Source organism: Octodon degus, unplaced genomic scaffold (assembly GCF_000260255.1).
Source record: "Octodon degus isolate 3935 unplaced genomic scaffold, OctDeg1.0 scaffold00171, whole genome shotgun sequence".
NCBI classification, from domain to species: Eukaryota; Metazoa; Chordata; class Mammalia; order Rodentia; family Octodontidae; genus Octodon; species Octodon degus.
This window is the reverse complement of record NW_004524747.1, coordinates 3,270,369-3,278,935: the sequence shown is the minus strand read 5'-3', so window position 1 is coordinate 3,278,935 and position 8,567 is coordinate 3,270,369. Positions and strand designations below refer to the sequence as shown.

The 8,567-nt window shown below is 38.1% G+C and overlaps 1 pseudogene; it reads right to left on the bottom strand.

Moving 5' to 3' along the window:
* Positions 1–6,508: 6,508 nt before the first annotated feature.
* LOC101580972 overlaps positions 6,509–8,567 on the bottom strand; it is a 9,886-nt pseudogene continuing 7,827 nt past the window's right edge.

Genomic DNA, 8,567 nt, shown 5'->3' with positions numbered 1-8,567 from the left:
TAATACAGGACACATAATTTATATGATTATTTTATAGTAGTCGTTCAAAGAGTCAAATACAAAACAGTGCAAGAAATTTGTCTACACAGTAAAGATTCAAATAATCCAGCTGGCCTGGATCCCAGGGCAGGGTCTTACATGAGTCCAGCTGAAGACCTAGAGTCCATGAGAATGTCCTCCACAAGTCCAACTGGAGGTGTGGAACTCACAGCAATGTCATATGCAAGTCTATATCAAGGATTTGCACTAAGAAGGCCCAAGGGTCTGTGGTGGAAGCTAGAATGTCTGTGCCAGTGGGATGGAGGATCCATGCTAGCAGACTGAGGTGCCTGTAGTGGAGCCAGGAAGGCATGCTCAAGTGAAGAACCAGAGCTCTCCTGAAAAGTACCACAGCCATCTTCAGTGACCATAAGGTCCCAAGTGCCTCCGATGATGAGAACAGCTGAGTTCATGTCAGGAAATCCAGTATGACAAGACTGTCCAGGAGAACTAACAGTATCACCACTTGCTCTCCAGTTCTTGTATGTATGTTGTTGGTAACAATCCTAGGTGGGTCCTCTATACCCAACAACATGCTGATTCAGTTTATCTGGGTGTTACAAGGTGACCACTGGTTGTCAATCCATGGCAGATAGTTACACAGCTGTTTATCTTAGTTCATTGAAAAGAAATGTTTGGGCCAACATTGTTTGGACACTATTTTATGCCTATATCTTGTACTCTGATTAAGTGCTATGAAGGTATGAGTACACAATGTATTAGTTATTGTTACTATCTTATTACCTTGTTTTGAATGTCTGTTTTATTTTTATTTTTCTCTTTAAAATAATAAAAAATAATAGGGCTGGCCAGATAGCTCAGCAGACTAAAGTATCTGCTTAGGCAGGTGCAGCGACTGGAGTTTGATCCCTGGCTTGCTGTGCTGGTCCTGCCCCCAGGACACACTGAGAAGGGGACTGAGACTGGGTGTGATGGTGCACACCTGTAATCCCACTTGGGAGGCTGAAAACAGGAGGATCACTATAAATTGGAACTGTGTAGTGAGACCCTGTAGACACTGTACTTCACACCCCCCAAAATAAAATAATAATAAAACAAATAAAAATTTCATTTGACCTAGTTATCTTCTTTGTAGACATCTTCTCAAAAGAGTTGAAGTCATCATATTACAGAAATACATGTATATCCATATTTATAGCAACACAGTTTATAACAGCTAGATCTTGGAAACTGTGTACATGTCCATCAGTAGATGAATAAGGAGAATGTACTGATGCCCAATTAAGTACTAAACTGCCATAAAGAAATGTAAATGTCAGACATTCATAGATAAATGGCTATACCTTGAGAATATAATATTAAGTGAAATAAGGCAGACACACAAACTCAAATATCAAGTGCTTTCTCCTATATGAGAAACACAAAATTTATCTATATATATGAATAAAGAGCAACATAAAAGAGAGATAAACAAGGAAATATGAAGACATTCAAATAACGCCCCCATAGACGTACTTTTTTGTTTCAAAAATAATTCAAGAAAAGCTTATTTGTGTCAGTTCTTTTACTAGTTTATCTTAGTTCCTTGTAGGGAAAGTTTTATTATCTTTTTTGTAAGGAACTTTTTTGTTTATGTCTTACAGGCTTGTACTTTGAAGATAATGATACATAATGTAATAACTATCATTATTTTTATTCAGTTTTAAAATCTTTTATATAACAATAAAAAAGCTTCTATACATCATCACTTTGCTGTCATGCACAGCTCTTGAAAATCAACATTGCTCAGTATAAGGGTTTCCCTGACTTTGCACTATTGAAATTTTGGGTCAGATCATTTTTTGCTTTTTGCGTGTGAGTGCTATTAGGTGTATTACAGAACATTTAGCTGTATGCCTGACCTCTACTCACTACCTGCTATTAGTTGTGACAATCATAAATATCTCCAGACATTGCCAGATATTCCCTGGGGAATGCAGTGGCCTCTGGTTGAGAACCACAGCTCTAAACTTAATTTATCCTCTTAACTTCCTAAATATTTTTTTCTCACCTTAGTGGTACTAACATGTACTAGAAACATAGGTCATTCTAAATTCTATCTTAATTCTCCCTTTCTTTAATTTCTTGTCGGCTACACTTTCCAGAAATATCTTGAATTCACCCACTTCTCCACAACTGAAACTGCTGTAGTCTAATCTACTATCTTCTCACTCCTGAAGTACTATCATAACCTCCAACCTGGTCTCACTAATTCCAGTACTCTCTCGCACAATATTCTGTACAAAGCAACTGGAGCTTCATAACATGAAAATAAGATCAAGTCATTATCTTGCTTTAAATTCTGTATCAATTGCCAATAAATTTTTAAATGAAATTTAAATTCCTTACCTTTTCACTTATGAATTATCAGGACAAAGTTTCTAGAATATCTTTTGTTACATTCTCATAAACTTTGCTCTTTCCACTTGTCATGAATTGCTGTCCCCTTGCCATGCTATCTCAGCCTTGCTTGAGGCTCTCTTCTCTGTCTAGATGCCTTCAGTTTTCTTTGCCTTGATTTTACTTATTCTTTAAGGTTAATGTTAGGGGTTAGATCCTGTAGGAAACCATATTCAACTTCTTAGTCTTATTATAGATCTCTTCATTTGTACTCCTGCATCTCCATTATTGATCTTCTGTTATAGTGCATCACACTTTATTGTTTTGTGATGCTTTCCACTCTAGTCTCTGGAGATAGCAGCTATGTGTTGTCTAACTTTGTCCTACAGCCCTTAACAGAGATTCATACATATAAGTGGCTGCTCATCAAATGTTTGGTGACTGAATACTTCTTCAGAACATTTATTCATATTTCCAGTCCTTTCATCTTCTGTTGGGAAAATTTTAACTCTATCATCTATCTATCTATCTATCTATCTATCTATCTATCTATCTATCTATCTATCTATCATCTATCAATCTCTCTCTCTCTATCTATCTATCTCTGTCTAGATGAATTCCTCACAGAATTTATAATGGACCTAAAATCCAATTAAGTAGGTATTCAGATATAGGCCAGTATGCTAATTGTAATTATCATAGTTTCTTAAGTGCGTATACCACTGAGATGTTCTCAGGCTTTCAAACGTGAATGTCCCTGTTATTGTTACAGATATTTCACTAGTAAGATAGGATAATGTTAGTCTGCATCTTTTTTTGGGACTTAAATATGTACTTTTATATGGTTCTGAGAATCAAATCCAGGGCATTGTGCATGGTAGAAAGTGTGCAACCACTGAACTACATCTCTATCCTGAAAATCTATTTTTTTAGGCTTGAGGAAAAAGGTGAATTTTATGAAATCTGGTATGCAAAGCATCAATACCTAAGAAGAATGCTTATTTATTTATTTTTTATTACTGAAATTTTAAACCCAGGATTTTCATCTCCAGCCATTTTTTGTATTTTTTTTTTTAATTTTGAGGCAGGGTCTCCTTAAGTCACTAAGTTCCCCATGCAAGGGCTCAAATTTGCTTCCTCCTGCCTCAGCCTCCCAATACTGTGATTCCAGGGATATGCCACCATGCTCAGCTAGAAAAATCTTCAATTAAATATTTATTTTCAATCAAAGAAACACATGTATGTAGTTTTACAAATCAAACAATACTAAAATGTTAGTAAAGAAATGTTCCTGTGTTCTACCCCTCCTTATTCTTCTCAGAAGCAGCATTGTTTAATGCTATTTCTGCTGGTGTTCCATATTTCTAGATAGCACATTAATCTGACATATCTATAGGAAATATATATATATATATATATATATTCTGACCCCATCATATTTACACATTACTTGTTTACTTCCAGTTATATAGGAATTTGCCACTCTTATTTTATCTCCCCTCCCAAACTATTTTCTTTGAACATCTTTATTTTTGTTTAACATTTAGTGTCTATATTGTTATGACTATGTAGATATTCACTCCTTAGCTAAACAGATGTACTACACTAAAATTTCATTTCTTTTATTGTTTGATTTGTTTCTTCATTTTATATCATGAAAAATTGCAAATATATAAAATAGAGAATGGTGCAATAAAGCCCATGTAGCCATTTCCCAACTTCATTAACTATCAACACATGGTCAGTTATGTTTTGTTTATCACAGTGATGGCAAAACTTTTAGAGTTTTCAATGATAAAAACAGCCTGCTATGGCATGCATGCCATCGGTTCACTATCACTGTTTTGTACCCTCACCCAATTTCTAGCCATCTCCATTGTATTACTTTGAGATGTTACACAACATGTAAATATTTGTATTAATGCTAAAAGAAAAGACTCAGTTTTTAAACATAATCTTATATCATTATCATGCCTAAACATAAACCTTTTTGTCTGTAAGATGAAATATCTGGTAAGTGCTCACATTTGACCTCAATTTATCTCATAAATTATTTTTATAATTGTCTTGTTCAAATCAAATTCAAACAAGATATAGTCATCCCTTGGTATCTGGGGACTTGATTACTGGACCCTTGTAGATACTAACATTTAGGAATTTCCACGTCCTTTGCATAAAATGATAGTATTTTCATATCACCTAGGCCCATCTTCTGGCATACTTTATTTTTCTACTTTTTAATGTATTTTGTACAGGGTCTCACTATGCAGCTCAGACTCATAATGATTCTCCTGTTTTCAGCTTGCCCAGTGCTGTGCCACCGTGCTGGTCTTGGTGGCTAGCTCAGCGTGCCTGGGGGCAGGGCCAGCACAGCGTGCTGTCCCAGGGATTGGACTGTGGTCCCTGTACTTGCCTAAGCAGGTGCTTAGCCTGCTGAGCTATCTCGCCAAGCCCATTCTGGCATACTTTAAATAATCTCTAAACTACCTGTAATAGATAATATAATCTATATGCTATGTAAATGAATGAATAGCTATATAAATAGTTATTATTCAGGAAGTGGTGATAAGAAATGGTCTGTATTTGTTCAATTCAGACACAACTTTTTAATCTGTGGTTGCTTGAACCTGCTGATACAGAGCTCACAGAGAAAGTTTGCATTTAATATGTCTCAGCCAGGTGTGATAGTGTACAACTGTAATTCCACTACTCTGGAAGGCTGTGGCAGGAGCATTGCAAGTTTGAGTTCAGCTTGGGCAATTTAGCAACTCAGTGAGAATCTGTCTCAAAATTAAAAACAATGAATTGTGCAGTTTCTTTTGGGGGTTGAGGATGTCAGTGGGAAGGCCCTCTGTGTATTCAATCTTCAGTCTTATAATGTTTGTCTCTTCAGTCCCTTAATTTTTAATACTCCTCCCTCTTAAAACTTTGTTCTTGCAATGTATCTTTTGAAGAAGACAGTTTGTATTCTTCTGGAGGTTCTTATATTCTGGATTTTCCCAATTAAATTTCCACAATATGTTTATTGTTCTTCCATACACTGTTTTCATGCACTGGCAAGCCTGGAGTGTTCACTAGATTCAGGTATGATTTTTCTTTTCTTTCTTTTTTGTATTTTAGTACAAGATCTACAGGGTGTATAGGGTCTCACTGCATAGATCAGACTCATAGTGATCCTCCTGTCTACAGCCTCAAATGCTGGGATTACAGGTGTGCACCACCATGCCCAGCCTCAATCACTGTCTCAGAATGCCCTGGGGGCAAGGCTGACATGGCAGGCCTGAGGATTGAACTCCTGGCTGATGCATCTGCCTAAGCAGGTGATTCAATCTGCTGAACTATTTGGCTGGCCCTCAATTTTTTTCTATGAGTCAAATTGAAACAAGAATTTTCTCATTAGTTGCCAAGAGAAGAAGGTAGAGAGTGACACCTGCTGCTGCCTGGACCTCCTTATCATCTGGGTTAACATGACTAGGACGATTAGGGATGATCAGCCAGTTGCAAATACTTGTTAACCACAGGTGCAGAGCACCAGCTCCTGAGCCTGGCAATCTTCTAACACAAGCTCAAGCTGAGCCCTGTACCTAATTCCAATGTTCTAGCATGAGATCAAGAGGGCTTTGATGGGGATAGCCTGGATCTAACATCAGAAAGAAGGTATAAAAGATGGCAGCCACTGATTTTGTTTCCCTGCCCTCTTGTTCGTGTAGTGTGCCCCATCCTATGTGCAGGATGTATCTTTACTTTTTCCTTCAGTGCATGTTTTCTCCTTGAGCACTCCCTTCACATTTACATTTCTTCTCCTTTTCTTCTTTTTCTGGCCCTAGAATAAACTTTACATTTTCATATTCAGTACTTGTTCCCACCAAGTCTTTGTACAGAACAGCGAGAGCCTGGAAAGCACTGCTTGTCAGTGCAGCACCTGCTAATGTGGGGCTCATTCTCATTGCAGCCATATAGAGTGATCCAAGATTCTGGAGAGGTAAGCTGCCCCTTCCCCAGTTCTGTACTTCATAAAATCCCAGACCTGCTATTTCAGCACCTGAGAGATATGCAAACAGGTAGTGGATATAGAAAATTGAGACATCAGACAACTCAGGATGGTGTGAGAAGGGAGGAAGATGCCTGGCTAGCTAATATTCCCCCCTTCCAACAATTTATAGGAGATGCACCCAAGCTTGGTACTGAAGACCATTTGCATTCTCAGAAAATTTAAAATCACCCTCCAATTTGTCAAAATTTTTTCTTGAGTGTAAGTGCCTCATCTGGTCGGCCCTTTTCAAAGCCCTTCACAAACAATTGCTCATTGAAAGCAACCCTCCAGGAGAGGGTGTGTAATAGGCACAACCTGGCAGCTTTACCTTGCCACAGAAGCACACAGCAGCATTCCTTGGGACTGGCCTTCTCTCATCTTCTGGGGTTTCCGATTGCATAGCACCATTACCAGCCAATTGTGCAGTTCCTCCTTGGGCACAAATGTTGGGCACCTACAGGATGCTTACTGCTGTCCATGGCTCAGCTTCCCCAACACCATCTTCTCCACACAGTCTGCCTGCATCTGGGTGCTTCTCCACACTGATGATTTATCTCATGCAGATATCCAGCCCTGATGGGATGAGCTCTTCTCGTCCTGAATTCTTGGTATGGCCTTTGAGAACGGGCTTTGATCTCAAGAGACCTAGGTAGGCAGCATGGCCACCTTCTTCAGAGAAAGGGTATGAAATTTTCTGAGTGGCATTTAGCAGCTTGTTATAGGATTATTTAGGTTTCCAGGATGTACAACCTCATCAGCAAAGTCTTTTTCCATATTCAAGTGTGTAGTGTTGGTTTTGTTTCCTCCCCATTTCTCATCTCAAAGGCTTACAAACTTGGACTTAATCAGAAAGGGTACATCTTTGATAAAGAATAGAAACCTATTGGTCTGCCTGACTCACAGGAGGCCTTCTTCAATTTTTTCTTCATGTCTTCTATCTAATCAAGGAGATAAATCTTGATATTGATCTACTCTTCTGAAGATCTTATTTTGCTCCTAGTTCAGCCTGGGACCACTGAATTCCCCAAATGTATTCCTTTTGAATAGCCAAGTGCAGACAAGTACCTCTTTGCAAAGGTGAGAATCTTTTTCTGACTAACACTTCCAAATTAGCCATCTACATTGAAATACTCTTCATGAAAAGCCTGTAGTCTAGGGTACAGCAGATCACTCAGCAAAGGACGCTGCACCCACTTTACAACCTCAGCTCCAGCTTTCTTTTTTTATATATATGTAACACATCCATGCGTTTATATACTTATGTGTGCACAACAGTTCTTGAATACAATATACATAATATTTTCATACATGGATACTGTATATGTAATTTACCCACTTGACTATGACAATTTCCTTTACAAACATAAAAATATTTCTGTGCTACATGAAGTTATTTTTTATGTTAGGCCCACATATTGTATTTATATACGTATATATACTTATAGTCTAGTATATTATGTAGATAAAATAATCACAAATATAAAACAAAGTTGGAAATACTACAAAGATCTTTCCTTTCCCAGGTCATTTCAGAATAATTTACCAATCTGACATGCAACATAAGAACCAATGTTGAATACTTATCAATTTGTTTAGTGAAATTCTGCACAGGTTCTCACCTTACTTTTATCTTTATTTTCTTTTTAAAAAATAAGGAAACTTGAATGTGGTTCATCATCTATATGGTAATAATACATCAAGATAAATTTCCCAATTTTGCTGGCTGTATTGTGGTTTTATGGAGGAAGTACTGTATTGTTAACATTTATTGTTTTCAAAAAGCATCAACATTTTGAGCGTTCACTGGCTTTTGGTACAGAGTCTAACAGAGAGCAACAAAAATAAATTCCCATATGAACTACAATGAAGATCTTGAAAGTGGTCAGCCACAAAAATCTGCTTCAAGCATCACACCTGAGGCAGTGTGCACATGAGACAGCGGCATGCTCCTGCACATGCACCGTGCACACTGACCGCTCGTGTCTTCTGCTTTCCTGGCCTTGCACACGTGACAACGGCATGCTCCTGCACACGCACTGTGCACACTGACTGCTCATTGTTGGGAAAGACTCATGGGCGATGGCTGCAAACAAAGACATATGGACATTCAATGTCAGCAAAGGGAGGGCTGGAGCAAACAGGCTGCTGCCCCGCC